The sequence below is a fragment of the Ictalurus furcatus genome, chromosome 28, assembly GCF_023375685.1.
Source record: "Ictalurus furcatus strain D&B chromosome 28, Billie_1.0, whole genome shotgun sequence".
NCBI lineage: Eukaryota > Metazoa > Chordata > Actinopteri > Siluriformes > Ictaluridae > Ictalurus > Ictalurus furcatus.
In genome coordinates, this window is record NC_071282.1 from 8125411 (window position 1) to 8153278 (window position 27868).

Sequence of the window (27868 nt, forward strand, 5' to 3'; positions counted from 1 at the left end):
AGACGCTACACCACTGCCAACGGCCTCCATGGCTCTGTAGCGAGCAGGAACATCAACGGGGGTGCCCCCAAAGTCAAGATGGATGGTCTCATCAGCGGCCCAGTCAGAATAGCTCGCTCCACCAGTGTCACGGACATACTGAGTCCACAGGGCCACGTTGCGGCGTGAACAGGACCGGCTGGATGACAGTTGGTCAGCCACCAACAAAACACAGGTCTTACCGTCCAACCTAACCGGGGCGCAGCACCTCTGCCATTCCACAGGCAAAGTCTGGCGTACACGTTGGCCCCCACAAAACCAGAAAACATCCGCAAGGGGAACAGTACCAACACTAAGATCAGGTAGGGGAATTGTCACACTGGGGGTGCATGGGGATGAATCACAGACACAGAGGGTCTCAATTTGCAAATCATTAGCGAACAGGGAGACATTACATCGGGCAGACACGTTTCTCACAGGATACACGCCAACAGAGGAGCAGAGGCAAATGGGAAAGAACAAGGGCAGAGACGGTTGGACGCGGACAAAAGTCGACACTTAAGTGGAAACAGGGTGAAACAGGCATGAGGAGCTTGCATTGTAGATCCACGATGGGCCAAAGTCAGCAGAAAGGGCCCCAAGAAAGCACACAGTAGGACACAAAAAATCAACAGAATAGGGGGTGGTGAGGCATTCCGTGAGGTTCCCCATAGGCAGCATAAAATGGGGGGTGAGGCTACAATCATGACATATGAGACACGAGCGATCCATCACAGATCGAGCAGTATGGACCATCCATGCCAGATACATGTTACTCTGCTTCTCCGTAAGCGAGGTGTTATCGGTGGAGATTGAATAGCGTTGTAATTTCATTAATTTATGTTTGATAGGAGTTGACATCGGGGCAATGAGGAGGGGGTGGAGAGCAGCCTGGGATGCGAAAGGTGAACCTGTACTATCATGGTAAGAACACGCCGTAGCCGAGCAAAGGAACGGTAGCCACAGGGGGCCGATAGTGGGCAACTCAAAGGAGCACCTACTCGTCGGTGCCATACCAGTAATTCTAAGATGTCCCACGCGAATCTCTGCTGATCGAGCTGGGGAGAAAGTGAATGAGGCCAAATGAGGACTTATGCCAATCAGGGACTCTTCATGGGCGAGTCTAAGGAGTACTAATGCGCACATCGAGCTATGTGAACCCACATTTAAGCCAGGGGCAGTCCAGGATCGAACATGCCTAATACGGGGATAGGGGGCTGTGCGGGAAGTAGCAACCAATCGTGGGCGAAACGTGTTATAGGAATCCAGGGCATTATTGAAGGTATGAATAGTCCTTCTGAACATCGGGTCATAGAAAAAGAAGAAGAATGCTATTAGCCCTGCTGCAAAAATCACCCTACCCCCATATGCGCTACTATTCTGCGGAGCTCGTGCCACCGGTCCCCTCCGGAACCGGTGGTAGGGGAGTGTGTAAGGATTCATGCGGAGACTGAAGCTCAGGAGTAAGCCCAGGTAAGCTCAACTGTGCTTCAAGGGACTGCAGCGTATCCAAGTCAATTAGGCTCAGAGGCAAAGCAGGGTCGTCAAGGTCCTGACAGAGAGTGGCAAGCGTAGACAGAAAATCCTCCTCCGATGGGGTTACAAATTCCTGCGGGCTGGTAGCTACGACACCCGTCACTTCTACTCGGGGCGAGAGAACAAGGTCCATATCATAGTAAGGAGTGGAGAGAAGCAGAGGGCCGGTTGGGCTACTGGCATCAGACTGAGACAGTTTATCTAGTTTTTCCACAGCCCGCCGCTTAGTCTGGGCTCAAGTGCCGTAGGCAGGGCTCAGGGATGCATCCGAATCATTGTCACTATACGTGAACACCACTGCCTCAGTGGGCTGCCTTGTACTGGCTAGGCCTGAGGTCGACAGTTGTTCGTCGGTAGTGTCTTGCAGTAGTGGTCCCTTACCTGGTTCGGCGCGGCTGCAGTGGTTCAAGTGATACCAGTAATTCCTCCCCTCAACTTTCACAGCCGTGGGGGTTGCAGCGACCACGGTGAAGGGTCCTTCCCGGTGTCCCGCGAGGGGGCTCTTCCTCTTGAAGATACGAATGTATACCTGGTCCCCGGGTGCCACTAGACGCACGTCCTCCCATACCTCGTTCTCTCCATGGACTGCCTCACGAACCTGTGAATACAAATGTCTATGGATTTGGGTGAGGGTTCGCACATAATCCTGCATTTCGTCCTCCAATTGTGCCAAAGATGGCCCTGTGTATGGACCTTGGGTGAATGCCATGGGCATTGGGCACCCAGTAAGCATTTCATGAAGAGTCAAGTGTGTCATACGATTGGTCTGTGAACGCATCTTCATCAATGCCAGTGGTAAGGCTTGGACCCAGTTTAGGCGAGAGCTCTCGCATATTTTTGCCAGTTTACTTAGTAGGGTACCGTTCACCCGTTCCACCATGCCCTGGGATTGAGGATGATATACACAACCTAGCTTATGATCTACCCCCAAGGCAGATGCAACATTGTCGATGACGTTATTCACAAAGTGGGTGCTGTTGTCCAAACTCAGAAAATCTGGAATACCGAACCGGGGAATGACCTCGTGACATAAAAATTTAGCCGCGGCCATCGCGTCCTCCTTGGAAGTCGCAGTTGCCTCCACCCACCTGCTGAAGCAGTCTACTATTACTGGAATGTAGTGCTTCCCTTCTTTCCGGTTGTCTGCTCCCATGTGTACATAATCCATCATTATATGCCGGAAAGGTCCCGTCGGCAGGGGAATATGTCCTAAAGGGGCAGTAAAGTTCTTTTGCACATTGTTCTTGTTGCACACATCACATCTTTTCAACGCATGGTCCACCATACTGGCCAGAAATGGGGACCACCATTCCTGACGGATTTTTCGGATAGTTTCGGTCCTATGGGCGTGATCCTAGCCATGGGCTTCTTTGATCAAGAGCGGGAGGTAACAGGCTGGGGCTATACACAACCCTTCTATGCTGTGCCACAATCCAGTACCCACCTCTTTTTTCGCCCCCCGTTTTATCCACGCCGATATTTCAGCCACCCCTGCGGTGTTTTGCAGCTCCACTAAGTGGGCTACATTGTCTTCCTGTGGATGCCGCAGCTGACTCTCCCCAGGCTGAGTTAGGGCCATCATCTGCGCAGGCCCTACGGCAGCTTTCTTTGCTGCCTCATCCGCCAGTGCGTTCCCTTTAGTGATAAAGGAATCATCAGTCTTATGTGCCCTGCATTTCACTACAGCTAATTTTGTGGGCAATGTCATAGCATATAGTAAATCTGAAATCGCTTCCCCGTGGGTCACGGCGGACCCATCTGCCCGCTGGAATCCCCTTTGAGCCCAGATTGGTCCAAACACATGGCAGACTCCATGAGCATAGGCCGAGTCCGTATACACAGTGCAACTATCATTACGGCCCAACTTACATGCAGCTGTCAACGCCCGTAGTTCAGCTAGCTGGGTCAAGCAAGGTTGGGGAAGGGGAACACTCATCACCACCTCAAACGTCGCCGGGTTTCGTCGTGCTTCTACTAATGCCAACCCGGCCTTATTGCCCGTATCGGTACGATAACAGGAACCGTCCACAAAATACGTATGCTTAGCATTATCAATAGGGCAGTTCTCCAAATCTGAACGTGCTTTCAAAAATTTCTCTGATTCCGCTACGCACTCATGGGGTACACCATCTATCAGGGTTACCAGTTTATCGGCCGGATTCACCGTGGTGCATCGTTCTATAGTGAGCTCCGGGGCTGACAGAATGGAGTCATACCCCGTTCGACGGGAGTTCGTTATCACAAAGGTCTGACTCGTTAGGAGCGCATGCAGTGCATGGGTCGTATATAATGTAACTGGGTGCCCCATGGTGATTGAGGACGCTTTCTGATATGCAAATGCAGCCGCTGCCAAAGAACGATAACAGGGTGGCATCCCCTTTTCTACGTTATCGAGAGCCATGCAGTAATAGGCGATGGCCTGTTTCCCCATGCCTTGTTGCTATTGAGTTAAGACGGCCGACGCGTACCCCTTTCTTTCGGATACATAGAGGTGAAACGGTTTGCTATAGTCTGGGTTAGCCAATGCGGGAGCGGTCATTAAGGCCATTTTAATATCTGTGAGTGCGGCTAGAGCTTAAGGAGTCCAGACAAGGGGGGCATTTGGCGGTGATTGGTCTGCTGCCTTAATCATGTCCCGTAATGGTTGAACCCTTAGCGCGAACTCACATATCCATGGGCGACTGAACCCCGCCATTCCTAGAAACGCCAACATCTGCCGTACGGTGGTTGGCTGTGGGGCCTTGCGTATGGCCTCTACATGCTTTGGCGCTATAGTACGGCTTTCTCCCTCTAACACACGACCTAGGTATTCCATTTTTTGTTTCCATTTCAACTTTTCTTTACTCACTTTGTGGCCATTTTCGGCCAACATTCTTAGGACCTTTAGTGAGTCGTGCTGGCATTGTTCTTTGGACGCACTACAAATCAAAAGGTGGTCGACATACTGCAAGATGGTGCTACGGCACTCCAGGGCTGAGAGGTCTTGAGCCAGTACCTGATTAAATATGGATGGGCTTTCACAGTATCCCTGCAGAAGTCTAGTGTATGTGTACTGCTGCCCTTCATACATGAAAGCAAACAAATGCTGTGAGTCTGGGTGCAGTGGCACGCTAAAAAATGCTGAGCATAAGTCTATGACAGTATACCATTTGGTCCCTTCTGGAATGTTCGACAATAGGGTGTGTGGGTCTGGCACTACTGGTGTTTCAGGTATCACGATTTGGTTAATAGCACCCAAATCATGTACTAGCCTCCACTTCTCTGACTCAGGTTTTCTAACTGGAAAAATGGGGGTATTGCACTGACTTCGCGTGGAGATTAGCACTCCGGCCTCTACCAATCCGTGTATTGTGGGCCGTATGCCTTCTCTAGCTTGCGCTGACAACGGATACTGTTTCTGGTAGGGCAACCTTGCATTCTCTTTTACCTTAATCTGAGCTAGGTCGGCGGATTTAACAAGCCCTACGTCGGTCGGATGTTTTGTCCATAGCTGTTCTGGAACAGTTTTCAGTATTTCCTCATTGTCCTGATCTTTTGCTGCCTTAACTGCCATTTGCAAACCACTTCGGTCCGTGCTCGTGCATATGCAGACACTAGTGGCCACGGCGGTGTCAACTGCCGTTATTGAGATTCGCACAAACTTTCCATCAGGCGATTTGTGCAAAGATGGATTGGTAGTTGGTTTCCACTCTTTTACTTCTTTCACCTGCCTTATCATTGGCCCTACATTTTCCGGTTCAAGGCCTTTGGTGACCATGAGTGTGACATGGGGCGCCGTCCCTTCCAGCTGATAGCAGTTTGTGATTCTCTCTGGGAGCTTGATCATAGCCACCACTCCTTGTGGGCCGCTAATTATATCCATGGTTTTAATGTCCATTACTTGTCCCTGTTCCATGTCTTCCCAAAGCTGAACATATTCCTGGTCTTGTCCACCATCATCATATTTAATAGTGCAATGTAAAGGGGCCTCCACCTCTGTGCAATCGGGCCGCATGTACTGTAACCATGGTTTCCATTCTGCGTATTTGTGCCAGAGTTCCGAGTTAGATGGATCGGACATCTCCAACCAGTATACCATCCTCACATTACAGGTGGTGCTAGGTGGTTCGTGCAACAATAGGTATTGTGTGGATATTGATTTAGGGAATGTCACCCAAATCCCAGTCGCCTCGCACTGTATCTGAGCTCCCAGCTTACACAGGGCATCACGTCCCAGTAGGTTAACAGGCACTCCTGGCGAATATAACAGGGGTGCTTGTATTGTCACGCCATCCAGAGTTAGTTCTTGAGGCTCGGTGAATCGTAAGGTCTGTATTTTTCCTGAGAAGCCCATAGTTTGAATTGCCTTACAGGTGAGGGGGAGCTGTGAACCTTCTTTCCCTATGCTTGAATATGTAGCTCCAGTGTCGATCATAAAGGGCGCTCGCAAGGTGTTTCCGATCATCACTGTAACAGTTGGCTCTTGTTCTGAGTGCAGTATGGTGACGGACTGCATCAGCTCCCCCCCCGGGCTTCTCTAGGCCTCCTCAACTCTGGCTGGGTCCCGGCTCCCCATAGGGGCCATACATGGGGCCACCTGGGGGTACTGGGGGTAGCGGTTGCCACTGAGGTGGCATTCCATAGCTCTCCGGCGCTCTCAGTCCAAGCACCTGACCTCTTCTTTCGGCCCTATCCACGCGGTCTCCCCAAGTTGGTCTTGGGACACGTGGACAATTTCTCCTGAAGTGGCTAGGGTCGCCGCATCCCCAACACCCTTCAGCTGCCATATTTGGTCTTTGCAGAACTCGACCCCGTCCGTATCCTCGTCCCGTCCCCCAGGCGGGTGGCGTCCCCGGGTACATGGGGGCCCTCATTTGATATATGTAATCCATTTGGGTGCGGTGCAACATAGTATTTATGTGTGGGACTTGCGGTTGCGGGTGGGCCTGGTATCCACTGGCCAGCAGCAAAGGGTCAGCTGCCGCTTGTGAATGGGGCACCATTAATGCCACTTGTTTAATGTGTTCCTTCCTCTGTTCCTTCTCTTCCTGTTTAGTCCTGGTCAGTTCGCCGAGCTGTGCTTTACAGAGTTGGCTCATTAGGGTTTCAGTGGCATCTTTAGCTTCTTTTTTCAGCTTTCTGTGTTGCTCCACGTGATGGGTCACATGTGCCAGAAATGAAGCCCATTCCATTGCGTTGAGCCCCACCACTTCCTCTAACTTCTGCTGCACCTCCCCAGGGAGAGCCTTCTTCAACAGCAGTTTGAACAGTCCCACACTTGCCACCGAATCGTCCCATTTGGCACCCGTGTCATCCCTCCATTTGTCTTGAAACTCTTGTATGAAGGTTATCACGTTTTCTTCGTCTTTCAGTTTTATATTTTCGAGCTTCCCAGGGTCCATCTTAGCTGGAAACATGCTCCTCACTGCGTCCCATATTTCTTTTCGGTACAGGCCAAACGGGATGGCGTCAGCCTTGGGGTCGTGTATCAAATCCCTGTGTTCTGCCATATCGAAAATCTCTTCAGCCCGTCCCTTGCCCACTGTTTAGCAGAAAATGGCTTTGATATCGCCAATCGCCAGGTGCTGTCCTGATGTTTTTTCCTCGAACTGTGTAATCCATTTCTGCCCCCCTTCACACATGTTGGGTAGTCGTTGGATCAGGCCAGTTAGGTCCATGAAACTCCAGGGTGCATAATGTAGGGCTTTTCCTGTAACCATGAGGGGCATCTGACCTGGGGGTGACCCAACCTGATAAAGGCTGGGCTCCGACTGGGAGCGGGAATGCGCTAAGTACGGAGCCGCTGTGATACCAGGTTGGAATCTCACTGGGGGCCTCAGGCTTGCCCTGCTCCGTAGTGCTCTAGCTTCACTAGGCTCCGTCTTCATCGGGTGGGTGGCCCTTGAGTCCTCCTCCTCACTGACGTCCTGTTCAACTTTTCCTTCGTCGTCTGTTTCAGTCCCCTCGCTCTCAGTCCCCCCTTGTTCGTCCAGATCCATGTCTGAACTCACTTGCTTCTTCTTCTGCTGGTGGTATATTAGGCCCTTTGAGTCCTTACTCAGGCTCTTCACATGTTTTCCTACTGACTGTTCAGTGCTCTTCTCGACCTCTGTGATTTTGATTCTCCCAATATCCTGTCCTCCAGCCATCGAATCCTGCTCTCCAATTCCTTATCCTCCTCGATAGCATATGGGGAGAGCACCACATCCCCCTCTATACGGACCACCCGCCCCACATTGTCTCTAGGCTCCCCTTTTTCTCCTCCTCTGGTGTGTGGAGCCCCTCGTGCTCTGTTTTCACTCTCGTGCCCTCTCTCACTCCTACAACCTTCTTGATTTTCACTGGTCCTATGCTCCTCCTGGTCCTGTATTTCCTCCAGTTTCTTGTCTCTTTGCTTGTGCACCATCGGCTGTGACCCTGGCCTCGGGGTGCTAGTGCTGGTGGGAATCTCCCCGTGCTCCGGCCACCCCGGAGTGTGGGTCCAGTTTTTCATGTATTCCTGTAGTTCCCTGTCCCTCTCTTTGTTGCCTACATGTGGGAGGTCCAGCCGTGGGCTTTCGCTCTCGTCCAGGGTTCTATCCTCATATCCGGCAGCTCCATCTTCCATTTTGGTAGGTTCTCCATCCTACCGCATGCGATGCCTCATTCTTTGGTATCCGGTGAATGTTCCCTGAATGTCCACCTCGGTTTTCTTCCATTCATCTTCTCTGTTCTCCAGGTCTTGCATCATGTAGAGCCCGGCAGGTGGGGCACTTCTGACAGGTCTCACTGGAGGGAGGTACTCAGGGTTATATGGGGGCGGGGCCTCGGCCCATTCTTTCTGAATGGCCTCTTTTATCTTTTTTTCTAGGCTTGCTTCCCTTTCTTCTTTCTTCCGTACCACTGCCTCTGCTCGTTCTCTCTGCCATCTATCCTTCTCCTTCTCCTCCTTCCCTGCGTTCACAAACCAGTCCAATATCTTCTCTGTCTTCACACATTTCTCCCTCACTCTCAAGCCTTTTTTCTGTTCATTCCATACAGCTAATCTCTCTTTCATTATCTGGCATAGCTGTTCATCAAGAGTACCTTCCTCGGGCCATTTCCACTCACCACTAGTCTTCTCACTCCATTTTTTACAATAATGCCTAATGTCTTTCTCATCTGTACAGTGTTTGCTTATCACCCTCTCTATCGGGCTCATCCCTTTCTTACATTCGGCCATAACTCTACTGCAGGTCGTGTCTCACACCTCTCAGCCCCTAGAGTCTTTTGTACATGCCCCCCCTAATTCCCCTACGTTATCCCTCACAGCCAAATGTTTTCCTCCTACCTTGTCCTGCTGTTCCGGCCTGCTTAGCCTATCTCGTACCGATTTATGCCTGTTTTTCCCCTTCCGTCCGTACTCGGTCCAGCTGCCCTCACATACACTCAGAGTACATACAGTACATATCAATGCATTTCATATAACGATTCAATTAATCTTATGATTCTTAAGTTTAAATTTAGGTAATTCACACAGCCTCACACAACGGGCAATCCGGCAGTTCTTACATGTTTACACTGTTCTTAGACATAATATTTACAAAACCTATTCAATATTACCCAATTTGGGGGCCTGTACTTTTTCATTTATCATAAGTTTTTTCGGGAAGGAATACAACAGGGGAAAATTATATTATTATTATTTGTCATTTAACTAAACAACACATTCATAATTTATGGAATATAGATGAAAGGTCCCAATGGACTGACTCACTCATTTCTCAACAATGGCCTGAAAATGCACACTTATCCCCCCCACCTTCAATCTTTCTTTTTTCCCTGGATCACACAATCTGGGAATATGTTGTTATATATTACAGGTCTAGAAGTTCTTATTTACACACTGGGCAGTCTGACAGATGTCTAAAATATTTACAATGTTCTTGCATGCTCCCCAATTTTTAAAACACTCACACAGCAGTTATTGATACCAAAGTAATTATAATACACACAGTCACACCCGACTCACAGAAAGTCTGTACCAGATTCAAAACATTCAAAAAAAGCAAAAATATCTCACAATGTTCTGTGTTACCCAGCTCAATCTGAAGAGCACACACACACAGTATTGGTTTTTTTTTTTCCTTTTTTTCTTTCTTCCACACAGATGGCAGGCCTGCCTGCGCAGATAAGAACAGATAGGAACACACACACACTCCTTTTTATCAACAACGCCTGCAAGCTCACATACACATATTATATTCACACACTATTACACATATTTATTTTTTTACATACACACAATTGTGGTCTCAGAGTATAAAGCACCTTCACACCAGCTCCGTATGTATGAAGCTTACAGTCATATAAATTAAATGGAAATTTCTCTGAAACTAATTTTCAAAGCTTATCCAACACACATATCTCCTTATGTATGGAGCTCATGTTCAGAGCACTAATGAATACATTTTTCCCTGTCTCCAAAACTAAGTTTCAGAGCTTATCGCACATGCATGCACACTCTCACACCACACTCATATTATAAGCACACATATTTGTTATTACACATTCATACACCGGGCACGCTGGGTCCGTTCCCTAAGTTGCGTGACCCAGACCTGGGCCCAGGATTTATACCCCTCTCTATCCAGACCTAGACTCAATCCAGCGGTATTAGGGGTCCCCCACCAATGCAGCCGCCACCTCTAGTAGCCGGTATCTGGGGTTTGAGGCCTCATATCCACCTGCTTCCTATCCAGCCCTGGAATTTTTAACCAGCGGTATTGCAGGACTTTCACTCACACAACACATACAATTTCATTAAACAGTCTTATGAACCTTATTCATAGCCCTTATACAATTACAATCGGTTCACACTTCTCTTACCTCTTCTCACTCACTCAAGGTTCTTTTGGAGACCAACTTTAGGCTTTCTTCCCACCCCAGGGGCTTCCCAATCGTAACAACAGACCACTAAGACAGAGCTTTGAAATAACAGGCGTCTGCAATCCCTTCTTCCTACACAGCCTATCTGTTGCTTAGAGAGTGAAGTCCCACTGGAGAGATTACAGACATATAGATCTTAACCCAGTCCCATATGGGGTGCCAAATGCTGGCCCAAATTTAGCCTATTACCCAAAAACACTTAAAATCCAACATAGAAGCAAATACTCACATCTGTGAACCCAGTTGGAGATAGAAAAAAAGACACCAGCCGTGAGTGAGAAGAAGCAAGGGTCCAGATTTATTGGTTCCGTTCCACCACACGAGATCCACACCAATGAGAATTCTCAGAAGTGATCTGACACCTGGAGCTCATGCTCCAGTATTTATACTGTATTTACACAGTAAATAACCAATATATCTTAGAAAGAAACTTGCTCCAATCTTCGGGGTTAGAGGCACAGAAAGTTCGGAGGAATCGGCCTAATTCTTGGTTGACCTGTTCCACTTAGCCATTAGCTTGTGGATGATACCCTGATGCGAGATTTACGGTGACTCCCATCTTTTCCATAAAGCTGGCCCATACCCTGGAGGTGAATTGAGGACCCCTGTCGCAGATTACCTCCTCCGGAATGCCGAAATACCTGAAAACATATTGGAATAGTACCTCGGCTGTCATAAAGGCGGTGGGCAGGGCGTGAAGTGGAATGAAGCGTACTGACTTTGAGAATCGGTCCACCGTGACAAGAATGGTTGTGTTTCCCTGGGACTTGGGTAGATCGGTTACGAAATCCACAGATATATGTGGCCAGGGACGTTCTGGTAAGGGTAAGGGCTTGAATTTGCCAGCAGGAAGTGTCCGTGGTACCTTACTTTGTGCACATGAGGAACAGGATGCCACCACTCTGTGTACCTCCCTTTCCATATTAGACCACCAGTACTTTCCCCATAGCAGATGGTATGTGCATTGTGCCCCGGGTGACCTGTACCGACTACCGTGTGGGCCCAGATAACGAGTTCTTGTCGGTAATGTTCGGGCACGAATAGTCTCCCTGATGGACATTTTTCGGGAACTTGTGACTGGGGAACGTCTTCTAATTCTTGATCAAGTTCCCACTCTAGGGCACTGATAATATATGAGGGGGGAATGATGTACTCTTCGTGGTCATTCACAACCTCTGTGTGGTCCAGACGTTACAGGGCGTCGGCTTTTGTGTTCTTGGATCCTGGTCGGTATGACAGGCTGAACTGGAACCTGGTAAAAAACAGTGACCATTGGGCTTGACGGGGTGACGACCTCTTTGCAGTGCGTAAATGTTCCAAGTTCTTGTGATCGGTAAATATGACGAAGGGATGTGTAGCTCCTTCCAGCCAGTGCCGCCATTCCTCTAGGGCTAATTTAACGGCTAAGAGTTCTCGATTGCCCACGTCATAGTTTCTTTCGGCGGGTGAGAGCTCACTGTACATGAAAAGAAAGCCACAAGATGGAGTTTTTGCCTTTCTCCGAAGCGTTGCGAGAGAACTGCTCCTACACCTGTCTCCGATGCGTCGACCTCCACTACGAATGGTCTAGATGGGTCTGGGTGTTTGATAATGGGGCGGTTGTAAAGGCCTTCTTGAGCTGATGAAGTGCAGCTTGGGCAGCTGGGTTCCAGGGCAGGCGTCTTGGTTTACCTTTTAGCAAGGATGTCAAAGGATTGGCTATGGCACTAAAATTCCGGATGAATCGTCTGTAAAAATTTGCAAAACCCAGAAACCTCTGTAACTCCTTCACTGTTGTGGGTGTAGGCCAGTTCACCACTGTTTTGACTTTTTCGTGATCCATGGTAACCCCATCAGGGCTAATGATGTATCCTTGAAATTAAATAGTGTCCTTAGGAAATTCACACTTTTCAGCTTTGACATACAACTGGTGTTGGAGTAATCGTTGCAGAACCTGACGGACGTGGTGAATGTGTTCTTCCTTGGAATTGGAGTAGATCAAGAGGTCATCGATATACGTGATTACATGACGTCCCAGCATGTCCCTTAAGACGTCGTTGATGAGACATTGGAAGACTGAGGGAGCGTTAGAAAGCCCATATGGCATGACCAAGTATTCGTAGTGCCCGGACGTGGTGCTGAACCCCGTTTTCCACTCGTCCCCCTCTCTGATCCGCACTAAGTTGTAAGCGCCGCGTAGATCCAACTTGGTGAAAATGGTAGCAGTGCGCAGCTGTTCTAGAGCGACGGGTACTAACAGTAGTGGATAGCGATACTTGACGCAGCATTGGTTTAAGCCCCGATAGTCTATGCATGGTCGTAACCCTCCTCCTTTCTTCTCCACAAAGAAAAATCCGGCAGATGCTGGGGATGTTGAGGGTCGTATGTAACCCTGGTGTAATGCTTCTTGAATGTATTCTTCCATGGCTTTCTGCTCAGTCTGCGTTAGTGGGTAAACTCTTCCTCGGGGTGGTGTCGTGCCTGGGAGCAGATCAATGGCGCAGTCGTAGGGCCAATGAGGTGGTAATCCACTAGCCCTTTCTTTACTAAAATCTTCGCTGAGGTCCTGGTATTCACTGGGAATATGAACGGTGGTCGTAGTGTTAGGGCTCTCTATGGACGTGGTTACTAACATGATCACAGGTGTCTGGAGACAATGCTTGATGCAATGAGGGGACCAGTGTATTATCTCCTTTTGAGTCCAAGAAATTCTCAGGTTATGGTGTTTTAGCCAAGGAAGGCCTAGGACTACTGGATGTCGAGCAGACACAGTGACATGGAAAATCATACTCTCCTGATGGAGGGCGCTGGTGCGGAGGTTGACTGATTCAGTGCAGTGTGTAATGAACCCCCTCCAAATGGGGGTTCCATCGATAGCTTGAATTCGGCGTGGGGTGATTAGTGGACGGACGGGGATGTTGTGCTGCTGTATGGTGGTTTGGTCAATGAAATTCCCTGCCGCTCTTGAGTCAGTCAGCGCTTCTAAAACACAAGACAGCCCTGAGTACTCTAATATGACCGGCATAACAAATGCAGATTGAAATGAGCTCTGGGCTGCTACACCTAAACTCACCCTTGGCTGATACTGCTTAGCGGTTGCACTCTCTCCTGGGGCATGGCGTTGCTTAAGAGGGCATTGTTGAACGAAGTGCCTTTCTTTGCCGCAGTAAAAACAGCGATGTTCGCGTCGTCGTCGTTCTCTCTCCTCCATGCTAACCCGTGTCCGACCCAGCTGCATGGGCTCAACGGGAGGACCTTGCACGGCCACCTCCACCTCGCGGCGTACGGGGCGGCGGCTTTGTAGCAGACAGTCCAGGCGAATCGCCAGGCTAATTAGCGAGTCGAGTGTTAGTTGGTCATCTCCACACACCAGTTCGGTCACGATGTCAGGATTTAGTCCCTGGCGAAACATAGTTTTGAGGGCGGGTTGGTTCCATCCGCTCCTCGCTGCTACAGTGCGAAACTCGAGAGCATAATCCGCCACGCAGCATGATCCTTGTTTCAGGGTTAACAATTCCTCCCCAGTCTCCCTGTTGTCTGGAGAGTGATCAAAGACGGTCTTGAAATGCTCTGTCAGCTGATCATACGTGGCTATGGTACTATCTCCCTGTTCCCACTCCGCTGTGGCCCAGAGCAGAGCTCTCCCGGTCAAAAGTTCCATAAAATGGATGATCTTCCGACTCTCAGTCATGTCTGGGTAGGTAGAGAAGAACAGGGAGCATTGTAGGAGAGAGCCCCGGCAGCGTGCCAGATCCCCGTCGTATTTCTCCGGCGCCGGAGTGGGGGGTAAACGCGTAGTCGCTGCCGTAGCGAACGGCGTGGCTTGATTTGGCCTAGCTACCTGCTCGGTCAGGTTGGCTATTCTTTGGTCATGGTCGCTGATAAGCCGGCCGTGGCCGTCAATGGCTTGCTGCCAACGCGGATCACCCGCTGCTTCCATAGGAAGGCGAAGTATTCTGTCATGTACCGTAGGGAGCACGGAAGCAGAAGCGGGCGGCAGGATGAATACGTAGGCAAAGGGGGTGATTAAAGTTCGTAGTCGTAAGGCAGGCAGAGGTCAGGCGATCGGCGAACGAAACAATAGGGGTAAAGCAGAATACGTAGTCGGAACGGAAGATAAGGTCGATGAAACTAAGTGAACAAACACAGGGAATCAACGGCTTGGAAAAGAGAACAAGGCTACTGAACGCATACTTCGCAAAGTCATTGTGGTGAAAGAGTCTCTATATGCTGTGGTGTGAGTGTGTGTGAGATTGGTGACAGGTGTGTGTGATTAGAACTCCGGGGAAGGTGAGCGCATGCGTGTGTGTGTGTGTTGCTTCTTGGGAAATTGAGTCGTGGTTGGGCTGGGATATGACACATAGAAGCATATTCGTTGTTTTTCATACATGCTCATACAAAGTAAATCATGCAACTATTAAATCATAATACTTTGTATTATACTTTTAAATCATGCAACTGTTAAATCATAATACTTTGCAGGGAAAATTAGCTGTTTGGGTTAAGTTGTTGCATCTCCACCATTATATGTAACAAAAAGTAGTTGTTTAGATTGAGATACCTGTATTCGCCACCAAATATGTAGGAAAGACTAGCAGATCAGCTCGAAAGGGGAAATTTGGCTAATTTAGTTTTGATCAACTATTCATCCAGCAATTTGTTGAACTTAGCGTATTCATTAATTATGCATTAGATATTACCTCTGTGGCCACCGGCAATAATATCCTAAATACAGTGAAACATTATTTTAAGAGCATGTAGCAAGATCGGCAGTTCAAGGCAATAGACATATGTGAACAATAAGACATGTATGTTTAAGAACTGACAAGATTTTATTAAACTCTTGTATGACACAGAAATGAATCTAATACATAAACACACGCACACACACACATACATAAGCAGGGTGAAAATGGTGTTTAACAGCATGAATGAAGTTCCATGTTTATAGCACAGTATGTTATTTCATAGACCATGACCTGAATGAACCATCAACATATGAATCTAATTTCACTCCTTTAGAAGGGCTTTAAACTTAATATTATGTGCACCAGTCTTAGCTAGATTCTGGAGGTACTGTGCCTGTTGAGGGGATTTCCTCGTTAAGTCGTCATGTTGAGGGGTTTCCCGCAATGGTTATTCATCAGTGGTCTGGTCAGCATTTGAGTGGCGTCTCAGAAGACCAACCAGAATGATGAATAAAACGGTGTCTAGTATGAGTGATGATTGAAAAGTTGGTGATGGCTCTGGCTGGGTCTCCAAGCAGATGTAATGGCTGGAGACTTTCCGGTGCCTCTTCTGATGAGATGAGATGAGAGCAAGACAAGAGCGAGAGAGAGTTTATTTGGTGTCTCATGCCCATGATGTTAATCAGTCCATTGTCTCTGCAGATGGGTGGTTCCACACTTTTCATGATGTTTGGATTAAACCTGTTCAAAATATTAACATGTACATATAATAACATTTTCCCTGAATTTCCTTACGCTTATCCTTCAGGAAATCACGTAACGAACACATACATACCACACAAGACATATATTAACTGTTGTTAAGTACACTACTAATAGTAAAATATAAGAAACATACTAGTACTACTATACTAATACATGCAAAATGAATGAAACAATTTGTGATAAGTTAGTGGTTATAAGCACAATAAATCCAGATGAAAACATGGCAGAAAATGGGTGATTGCAGTTTTGTTTAAAGATGTTTTAATTGTCACAGTCATTGCTTATGTGGAGTGCTCTGATTGTGGAATGTGTGAATACGGGGGCTTTGTGTAGATTTATATGTAGCACTTTTAATAAAGTTTATTCTCAAAAAGCAGCCTTACAGCACTCCAGATATACATTACATAGAATACATATCTATTTGCTACTACCTTTGTGTGATCACATATTACTAATTCCCCTACTAATTTATAGTTTTTTAATAGTTCGATAGGTTTTTGTTCAAGAAGTTACCAGTCTGTATGAGCAGGTTATCACTTTTTTAGGCTAAATGCTATTTCTCTCTCTTTTCTCTTTGTTATTTAGAATCGAGCATCTATGGCGAGATGCCTGGCTCAGCATAACTCAGCTGTACTATGAAGTTCTTCATATCCTTGAAGAGGATGGCTTGTTGGATTTGTCAATTTCTCTCCACAAGTTTCGTGCATATTATGTGTTTCTTTCATGACTAGAACATTATCTTCACATCTTTACTGAAGGCTGGGACAATCTTCCCTTACGATCTGAAGGTGGCCTTACCCCTAACTAGCTGTGGATACTGGGACACATCCAGAATTCAGACACTGAAGAGGATTTTCAGGTTTGTTTTAAAGCACTTCACTTTAGATAGGTATGACTTGCCCCATTATCCAGTATCTTCAAATTATGTATGTAAAACACAATAATTGCTTTTAAAAAATAAATTTCATAATATGGGGCTGTTTGGAATAATTTAATGTTGCAAATGAAGAACGTTTTTGAGTTCAAGTCCCTGCAATTGAATGGCCACTGACTCTAGCTGTGATGGAAACAGTAAAATCCATCATCAATCATCTTGCACCATCTGAACCATATGGCAGGATCAGTTACTGTACATATCAATGGTTGAGTATGTTGAAAGTCAAGTCTAATCTGCGAATAAAAGCTCCATGTAAACTTATTTATTATGAAATGGATTGCACAGGCCTGTAGACCTACACATTGTACTTTGGCTGACAGAGCCAGCTAATACATTTTTATTTAGTAACAAACAACACGTTGTTGATAGTATTTTCTTATTGACAAAAATTGCAACAAAAAATAAAGTTGTCAAACAAAATGCTGTTTATAGTGTGAGTGAAATGAACTTGGAATATAGTATGATGCATATGACCATCATGACAAAACTTGACCGTGATGATAAAGTCCCATTTTTCTCTTAAAAGCAAAAAGCAAAATAGGCTTGTACCCATGTCCTGTCATCCACTGTAGAATTTTGCTACCAGTCGTTTATCATTTTCACCTTATTCTTTTATAAAATATTGAAATAAGTTAGTGTGAAAATAAGGTTAACAGATTATTTATTTTTGTTAATTTTACAATGGCATAGAGATGACATGATTGTCAGTTTTCTGTAAAAGTCCTGGAAAAAGTTCATGATGTTTATTTCCTTGCTGCACTTCTCAGTGATGACAGGGTGGCACATCTCCAGAATAAAACCAACCTAAAAACATAATCAAATATGTTTACCTTGAATTTATATAATCTACTGTATTTCTCACACTAACCATTAATGCTTTATTCAATGGGAACACTGCAATTTTTTTTTACCTTGTCATTATCTCCTGGTACAGACATTGGTAGACAATCATCTGGATGCCTATTCATAACCTTTGGGATGTCATAGAATAGCAGCCCTTTCCTAAGCTGGTCAAGCATTTGGGTTTGTCTCTCATGGTTGAGTGTAGTAAAACAGCTCGAAACAGATATATATATTTATATATTTTATCACAATAACCTGTATTTTGTTGAGCTAATATTGTGTTTTATTTAAAGTAGTATGTCTTAGCTCTGGTTTTAGAGTACATTTTGATTTTCTCCTGCTCTAACACATCTGATACAACTAATCAGCTAATTAGCAAGATTTTAAAATATGCAGGACAGTAGATACTCCACAATCAAGATTAAGAATATTAATTTAAATTAAGAATCACTGATTTAAAGGAGAAAATAAAATCACAAACAGCTTTGCAGTACATTAGTAGTAGATTCCACTGTAATTAAGAGACTGCTCATTACTTCTAGTCCAGTGGTTCTCAACTGGGGGGAGAGATTGGAAGGGGGCGTGAATTGTTTTCAAGAAAAAAAAACACAGACAGGGCATGAAAAACCCTGCGTTCTCTCTCCCTCTGCATTTTCTTTTTGCTGGGGAGAGGCGGGGCTTAGCCTGACTTTTATCTAGCGGTTAGTGCAGACCAGTGTTCCCAACTTAGCGACTTTTCACATCCCTTTAGCGACTTTAAAAAAAAAAAAAAAATGCCTAGCAACAAATCTAGAGACTTTTGGGACAAACCTTAGCAACTTTCCAAATGTCGCCAGTACTGTCCTGCAAGCACGAGGTCTTGCTTTCCCACTGTACTCACACCTCTCTCTGCATCTGCTCTGTTCAGTGAGAGGCTGAGAACTTACCCTTAGCCTGAGATTTAACAATGTCATGGATAACAAGACGTGCCCTTTGTCCCAATTTACATAATTTGTATGCAAATGTTTTTAGAATGCAAGACTGCAACAAGTTGCAACATGATGCAACATGTTTAACATGTAAATAGTCTGCATTATTACAGCCTAGTTCTCGTGTTCAAAGTAGTTATAGTGTTCAGAAACATTTTTGATAATTCATGTTCCATACCTGTCTGTTATATAGTTTCATAAAAGTTATTTAAAAAAAAATCCTGTTATGAAAAGTAATTTAAAAAAGTACAAAAACACAAAAGCAAAAAAAATCTATCTATCTATCTAAAACAGATTTTAGATTAGGTAGGTAGGTAGAGGTAGGTAGGTAGGTAGATAGGTTTTATATAGAATAGATGATCATTATACTTGGTCTCCTCCAATGTGTGTGTGTGTGTGGGGGGGGGGGGGGTGCCACATGATAGGTAATGCTTGGGGGGCTTTTGTTACAAAAGGTTTAGAACCTCTGTTCTAGTTTCTAGTCCATGTGTTTTATGTAACAGATAAATCTGTGTAACCCAGATAAGTCAAGGGTAGTTAAAAGATTAAGAGTGCAGGGATTTGTCAGTCATGAATAAGCAACCATTATATGCTCGTTTTAAAGACTGAGAATTATACTGTGCATAAACGTGTAGTTTTCAATGTCTGCTATTTCATTATATTTACCTTCACAATAAGGTGTGGCATAAAGGCTCATGCTTAAAGGCTGGTGGAGGTCCACCTTGTGCCAAGTTGGCTGGCATGATTTCTCCTGCACTCCTAATAACAAGATGAATAAAAAAAAGTGTAAATGGTACATTTCAATGTATTTTCCATTAACTAGACACAAATAAAATGAACATGTCAGAACTAATGAATTTCATACCTGAAGTAGTTATGGTTCAAGCTGTTAAGACAGGAAACAGGATTATTTTCCTTTTTGTCTGTACTGCAGACAAAGCATTTCCTTTCAATCTCTCCAAGCATTTCTAGAAAATAGCAAATACAACCAATTAAAAAGGCAAGTGTCTACTTTTAGAAATATAAATATGCACTTCACCTGTTGGGAACTTTTTGCTTAAAGCACCACTGTCATTGCTTGGTTTGTGTTGATGTGTTGGGTTCATCCACCTAGCAACTAATGAATAATGCAGTTCTACCAACATAAAAGAACAATAACTGCCCTAAAATTGACTACATTTTAGTTAATCAAAATGGTCTGGAAATAAAACTAAGCCTTAACTTACACTAGTTAAGTACAAAAATCTGCATGCTCCTCCTGGCGTCCCTGGATATGTATTAGAAGAACCTGAAGAGGAGCCATTTTGCTGAACATTGTGCACTGGGCTTTTTTTTCCCCCCCCATTTTTTAAAATCCTCTTGCTTTGGGTGGCAATGCAGTAGTGTCAGTTTCTTCTTTTAGTGGAGGGATGACAACCATTTGAAAGCCTTTAATATCAACTATTTAGACGGCCCATTTACAGGCATCTGAAAAAAATAAATATACCCCATGGAAATTGTTGGCTCTTTTGACATATTTGAACAAGCAAACATTTGATCATCTTTAAAACAGTGCCTATTAATAAAGTTTATATACTTGAACAAAACCACAAGGAAAAACCTTTAGCTTTTTCAATAATTTATTCAACAGAAATATCAATAGACTTTCTTCTGTGGGAAAAAGTAAGTACACCCTTGGACTCAGAAGCTAGCATTGCCTCCTTTAGCAGAAATAACTTCTTGTAGGCATTTTGCATAATTGTCCACCAGGCTTGATGGAATTTTCAACCACTCTTCCATGCAAAATTCTTTCAGTTGCAAGATGTTTTATTGCATCACTGCCCGTTTTGACTGTCCATGGCGACTGGGCTGGTCTCTGTCTGTCTGACCTCCCTGTCTAAGACCTGCTCTCTTACCCATACATTCCCTGCCCATCTTAAGCTGTTTGAACAGCATCAACACAACAGTCTGTGCAGTGCTAATCATATCCACTAATGGGACCTGATAAACAAAGATAATAGCAACAAATAGCAAAAATCTTAATAGTAAGTACTTATAAACAGTAATCACCTCTATAACCGGAAGTGTTCAGAATAGTCATTAAATTCCTCTATTAGTCTAGAGACTAATAGAGACAAGCTAACTTAAGAATACTAGCTTTGGTTTTAATATGATTGTGCAGTGATGTGATAGTTAGTAACTCATCACTGCACAATTACATTAAAACCAAAGCTAGTACTGTTAAGTTAGTTTGTCTCTAAGTTTACAGAACGTAAAAAAAATGATTCTACTAAAGTCCTGCAAACTTCCATTGTAAATGCTAATTTAGGTCAGCAGTTATCAAGCTGCTGCTCTGGTAATGTATTTTCTGTATAGCCTACAGCATGGACTATAATGAGTACAACAGCAATGCACTTTATTTAAGCCATTGAGACCTAACTGAAACTTAAAATTAAACTATTAAAAATAATTACATTTTAAACAACTTTGCTTGACAGAGAACATAAAACTGTACCTGAGATGTTGTCAGAGTCCCATTGATAGATCCTTTGGCCATCTTGCTGTCAACAGTTGAAAGTAGGATGCTGTAGACAGTCCATGTGCACTATGCAGAAAAATGATTGGTGTTCTACTCAATACACTTTGCCTGTGACCTAAAACTAACTCTAACCTGTTTATGTATTTTTGACAGTTGTTTTTCACTTCAGGAACACCTGTACACCTGCTCATTTATGCAGTTATCCAGTCAGGAATGTGGGACGAGCCATTGATCATGTTGCAACAGCACAGTGCATAAAATCAAGCAGATACAGGTCAAGAGAATAGGAAAAAATGATCTCTGTGACTTTAACTGTGTCATAGTTGTTGGTACCAGATGAGCTGGTTTGAGTATTTCAGAAACTGCTGATCTCCTGGTATTTTCCACACACAACACAATTTTCTAGAGTTTACACAGAATGGTGCGAAAAACAAAAAACCATCGATTGAGTGACAGTTCTGTGGGTGGAAACACCTTGTTGATAAGAGAGATCAGAGGAAAATGGCCAAATTGGTTTGAGCTGCCAGAAGGAATATAATAATGCAAATAATAACTTTTTGAGCATGTGAACATAAGAACTTGACCATGGAGCAATAGAAGAAGGTGGCCTGGTCTGATGAATCACATTTTATTTTACATCATGTGTACAGCTAGGTATGTGTGCATGACTTACCTGGGAAAGAGATGGCACCAGGATGCACTATGGGAAGAAGGCAAGCTGGCAAATGCAGTGTGATGCTCTGGGCAATGGTCTGCTGGGAAACCTTGGGTCCTGGCATTCATATGGCTGTTACTTTGACACATACCACCTACCTAAATATTGTTGCAGACCACGTACACCCCTTCATGGCAATGATAATGCCTAATGGCAGTGACCTATTTCAACAGGATAATGTGCCCTGCCACAATGCAAAAATTGTTCAGGAATGGTTTGAGGAACATGATAAAGTGTTCAGTGTTGACTTGGCCTCCAAATTCCCCAGATCTCAATCTGATTGAGCATCTGTGGGATGGACAAACAAGTCCCATCCATGGAGGCCGCACCTCGAAATTTACAGGACTTAAAGGATCTGTAGCTAACATCTTGGCATTGCACGCCTTCAGAGATCTTGTTGTGGACTCAATGCCTCAGAGCTGTTTTGGCAGCACAAGGGGAGACCAATATTAGGCAGGTGGTTAATGTTATGGCTGATCGGTGTAAGTATATATACAGTGCCCTCCACTAATATTGGCAGCTTTGGTAAATATGAGCAAAAAAGGCTGTGAAAAATTGTCTTTATTGTTGAACTTTTTGATCTTTTGTTCAAAAAATTCACAAAAATACTCTGCTCTCTAGGATATCAAACAATTGCAAACAAAACACAGGTTTATATATATAAAATATAGGTTATATGTTAAATATAGTTGTGCAGCAGTTATTGGCACCCTTTTAGTCAATACTTTGTGCTACCTTCCTTTGCCAAGATAACAGCTCCGAGAATTCTCTTATAATGTCTGATGAGGTTGGAGAATACATGGCAAGGGGCTTTCTTCTTCACTTCACCCCACAGGTTTTCTATGGGCTTCAATTCAGAGGACTGGGATGGCCATGACCGGAACTTGGTTTTGTGGTCAGTAAACCATTTTTGTGTTGATATTGATGTATGTTTTGGATCATTGTCCTGCTGAAAGATCCAACCATGGCCCATTTTAAGCTTCCTGGCAGAGGCAGTCATGTTTTCATTTAATATCTGTTGATATTTGATAGAGTCCATGATGCCATGTATCTGAACAAGAACAGCCCCAAAACATTAAAGTACTTCTCCATATGTCTAGTGTGTGAGTCAAGACCAAGTCCTTAACCAATTGAGTCCGAGTCCAAAAGGGGCCGAGTAGGACTCAAGTCCGAGTCCTTAATGGCCGAGTCTGAGTCGAGTCCGGCTAAGTCCAGAAAATAATTAAATTGAAAGAAGATTTGAAATTGCAATTGTAAAGTCAACACTGAACTGTTAAATTAATATTTTAACCTTCACAAAATATTGGCAACATAAATGTAACAAAAAATACCGCTATTACATCTTGCCATCAGTGGCGGCTGGTCAGTAGGGAGCGCTGGGACGTTCCCTTCAAGTTATCCAGAGAAGAAGTCTACTTAAACACATTAAACCTAACTTAAATACATATTGCAAAATAATTATGTAATATAATTATTTAGTCATATTATTTGGCTGGTAGTCAAGTTAGCATTTATTTAAAAAAAAAATCTCAATTGTACTTCGATTATATCTGTGTGCAGGGCGCCGGCCAAATGAGTGTGAATGTAGGTCCTTAAACTTTTGAAAAGCAGGTGACTTGAGGCTGCTCTGCAATTGGCTTGCTTCATATTGTCCTTGACACTCCCACTTTTGTTGTTAGTGACTTAATATTGTTTTAATATTTTTTGACCTCATGTGCTTGGACCATTCTCAACGACTCTCTTTCCTGCTACTGGAAGAGATTGTTAACAACATAGAAGTAGGTGCAACATTTCTTCCAGATGAAAGAAAATTTGGTTTTATCTTTACACACAACCCTCGTTGGTGTTCAAATGAAGAGAAAAAAAAGGATAAAGGAGTTTGGACTAGATTGACCCAACTTACAAATTTTTTTAAATTGCGGACGAGCTTATACCCGGGGTTTCTCCAGCACTTGTTATGGCAAACAGAGTTGGCTAGTTTGATGAGATGTAAGTCCTGCATTTTATTGTTTTCTTTGTTAGCTGTTTCAAAGTCCTGGTACACGGGGTACAAGACTTAAACATCTTTCTGAAAAACAGCATGAAAGTAGCCACAGCCTTCTTGACAATGCTATAATGCTACAGTTTTTTGGGAAACTTAGCTTTGCTGAACATTCAGTCCCACATTACTAATGGTGTGATTTTCAGTTTGTTTGCACCCGCAGCCCCCCCCCCCCTTTTTTTAACCTGCCGCCACTGCTTGCCATTACCATTTAAGATTTTTATTTCATGTCATCATCACCTCACCTAGTTTCCTATCAAAAAATGGTTTAAAAGAAAAAAAGGGATATAGAGGTATATGTAGAACTTTTATTATATTACAAGTGTATGAAAATATAAATTAATCTGTTTTGTTATTGTATCACACTATATTGTGTCCTCCAGGGTTCCAATTATTTGATGCCTCTCGTCACAGTGATATAGGCTGAGAGAGAGAGTACAGAGTAGAGTTACATTTAGCAGCATGTAGAGATGGAACGGTAAGAAAATTTCACATCACAATTATCGTGACCAAAACTATCACAGTATTGTCAAAATGTGCTGAAAATGTACAAAAAGTACTGATACACACTCTGAAATCATTTAAACAGGTTTTATATTTGACTATAAAGTAATGGATGGTTGTCACTAAGCTTGCTGCGATAGTCGGTACATGGTGTTCGGCTGCACACCAATTATATCACTTGACCACTGCGGCACCGCCCTCTGGGGCAGGGGTTATGTAAAAAAAAAAAAACTCAATACTTTTGAGAGCCTACAGCATAGGGCGCCAATACTTTTGAGAGCCAGAGGCGAAGGGCACCAATAGTTTTGAGAGAGTCCAGCTCTCAAAACTATTAGCGCTCTACGCGTCCGGCTCTCAAAACTACTGGCGCACTACGCAGCCGGCTCTCAAAAGTATTGGTGCCCAAAGCGTCCGGACTTCAAAAGTATTGGCACCCTACATGTCTGGCTCTCAAAACTATTAGAGTCCTACGCGTCCAGCTCTCGAAAATATTGGCCTCCTACACGTCCAGCTCTCAAAAGCATTGGCACCCTACACGGCCAGCATTGTGCTAACACATGTTAGCATCATGCTAGCATCATGCTAAAACATGTTAGCATCATGGTAAAACATGCTAACACCATGCTAAAAAAGTTATTTTAATTATAATTATACTTCTTCCACTTTTTTTTCGGTGCCTAACTAGTCCCGCACCGTTTGTCGGAGATCGACGGGTGAGATGTCAAATCGATCGGCTTATTGAGGAGAGGTGTGCTATGACTTTTATAAGCGATCGGAATGCCGGAATTCCCGCTACGGAAGCTCAAATTCGGAAAATTTCCCATAGACTTGCATTGAGTTTGGAAAGTATTGGCCCTCTATAGAGAAAGCTCTAAAAGTTTTGCCTCCATACACGTTCGGCTCTAAAATGTATCAGCGCCCGATCTGTTCGGCTCTTAGAAGTATTGGCACCCTTTCCGGCCGGCGCGCAAAAGTATTGGCACCCCGCACGGCCAGCTCTAACAGTGCTGGCGCCCTAACTGTCCGGCTCTCGAAAGTCTTGGCACACTACGCGTCTGGCTCTCAAAAGTACTGGCGCCCTTGACGGCTGGCCCTAAAAAGTATTAGCGCACCACACGGCCAGCTCTAACAGTGCTGGCGCCCTAACTGTCCGGCTCTAGAAAGTATTGGCGCCCTCTGCGTCCGGCACTCAAAACTATTGGCACCCTCCGCGTCCGGCACTCGAAAGTATTGGTGCCTGACGCGTCCGGCACTTGAAAGTATTGGCGCCTGACGCGTCCGGCACTCAAAAGTATTGGCGCCCGACGTGTCCGGTGCTCGAAAGTATTGTCACCCTTAGAGCCCGGCTCTCGAAAGTATTGGCACCCTTAGAGCCTGGCTCTCGAAAGTATTGGCGCCCTACGCGTCAGGCATTCGAAAGTATTGGCGCCCTCCACGTCCGGCTCTCAAAAGTATTGGCACCCTCCGCGGCCAGCACTCGAAAGTATTGGCGCCCTTCTCGTCTGGCTCTCGAAAGTATTGGCGCCCTACTCGCCCGGCTCTGAAAAGTATTGGCGCCCTACGCGGCCGGCTCTGAAAAGTATTGGCGCCCTACGTGTCCAGCACGCGAAAGTATTGGCGCCCTACTCGTCTGGCTCTCGAAAGTATTGGTGCCGTACTCACCCGGCTCTGAAAAGTATTGGCGCCCTTAGCGTCCGGCTCTGAAAAGTATTGGCGCCCTACGCGGCCGGCCCTCAAAAGTATTGGCACCCTACACGTCCGGCACCTGAAACTATTGCCGCCCTATGCGTCCGGCACTCGTAACTATTGGCGCCCTACGCGTCCGGCACTCGAAATTATTGGCGCCCTACGCGTCTGGCACTCGAAAGTGTTGGTGCCCTATTTGTCCAGCTTTAAAAGTACTGGCTAAAACATGCTAAAACATGCTAGCATAATGCTAAAACATGGTAAAAATGGCCGGCTCTAACAATGTTGGCGCCCTATCTGTCCGGCTCTCGAAAGTATTGGCGCCCTACGCTGTCGGCTCTCGAAAGTATTGGTGCCCTTAGCGTCCGGCACTCGAAAGTATTGGCGCCCTACGCTTTCGGTTCTCGAATGTATTGACACCCAACGTGTCCGGCTCTTGAAAGTATTGGCGCCCTGTCCCTGTTTCTCCACCGCAAGCACCACTCACATTTTCTTCAGGAAATGTACCGGTCTAGTTAGTGATGCTTGAAAAGTTCTTGCATACTTATTATTATTATTACTATTATTATTATTATTATTATTATTATTCAACTTTTTTTCGGCGCGTAACTAGTCCCGCACCGTTTGTCGAAGATCGACGGGTGAGGTGTCAAATCGATTGGCTTATTGAGGAGAGGTGTGCTATGACTTTTATAAGTGATCAGAATGTCGGCATTCCTGGTACGGAAGCTCAAAGTCGGAAAATTTCCCATAGACTTGTATTAAGTTTCGAAAGTATTGGCCCTCTAAGGAGAAAGCTCTAAAAGTTTTGCCTCCATACACATTCGGCTCTGAAATGTATTGGCACATGAGCTGTTTGGCTCTCAGAAGTATTGGCACCCTATCTGGCCGGCGCTCAAAAGTATTGGCACCCCGCACGGCCAGCTCTCAAAAGTATTGGCGCCCCATCCAGGTTTCGCCGCGTCAATCACCACTCACATTTTCTTCAGGAAATGTACCGGTCTAGTTATTATTATTCTTCTTCTTCCATTTTTTTTCAGCGCGTAACTAGTCCCGCACCGTTTGTCGGAGATCGATGGGTGAGGTGTCAAATCGATCGGCTTATTGAGGAGAGGTGTGCTATGACTTTCGGAAGTGATCAGAATGTCGGCATTCCTGGTACGGAAGCTCAAAGTCAGAAAATTTCCCATAGACTTGTATTGAGTTTTGAAAGTACTGGCCCTCTAAACAGAAAGCTCTAAAAGTTTTGCCTCCGTACACATTCGGCTCTAAAATGTCTTGGCACCCCGCACGGCCAGCTCTCAAAAGTACTGGCGCCCTTGACGGCTGGCCCTAAAAAGTATTAGCGCACCACACGGCCAGCTCTAACAGTACTGGCGCCCTACCTGTCCGGCTCTCGAAAGTATTGGCGCCCTACTCTGTCGGCTCTCGAAAGTATTGGCGCCTGTCCCTGTTTCGCCACCGCAAGCACCACTCACATTTTCTTCAGGAAATGTACCGCTCTAGTTATAATTAGTGGTGCTTGAAAAGCACTACTATTGTTCTCTTGCATACTTATTATTATTATTATTATTATAATTATAATTATTCTTCTTCTTCTTCTACTTTTTTCTCAGCGCGAAACCCGTCCTGCACCATTTGTCGGAGATCGACGGGTGAGGTGTGAAATCGTTCGGCTTATTGAGGAAAGGTGTGCTATGCCTTTCAAAAGCGATCGGAATGTCGGCATTCTCAGTATGGAAGCTAAAAGTCTGAAAATTTTCCACAGAGTAGCATTGATTTGC

General features: G+C 45.0%; 1 protein-coding gene across 1 annotated transcript in view; it reads left to right on the forward strand.

The window, feature by feature from the left end:
* Window positions 1-27868, forward strand: part of ajm1 (apical junction component 1 homolog) — a 63755-nt gene that overhangs the window by 21451 nt on the left and 14436 nt on the right. Inside the window, exon 2 of the mRNA XM_053618078.1 lies at window positions 16458-16731. The gene's annotated coding sequence lies outside the window, so the exon portion shown is untranslated. The remainder of the gene's footprint in view (window positions 1-16457; window positions 16732-27868) is intronic.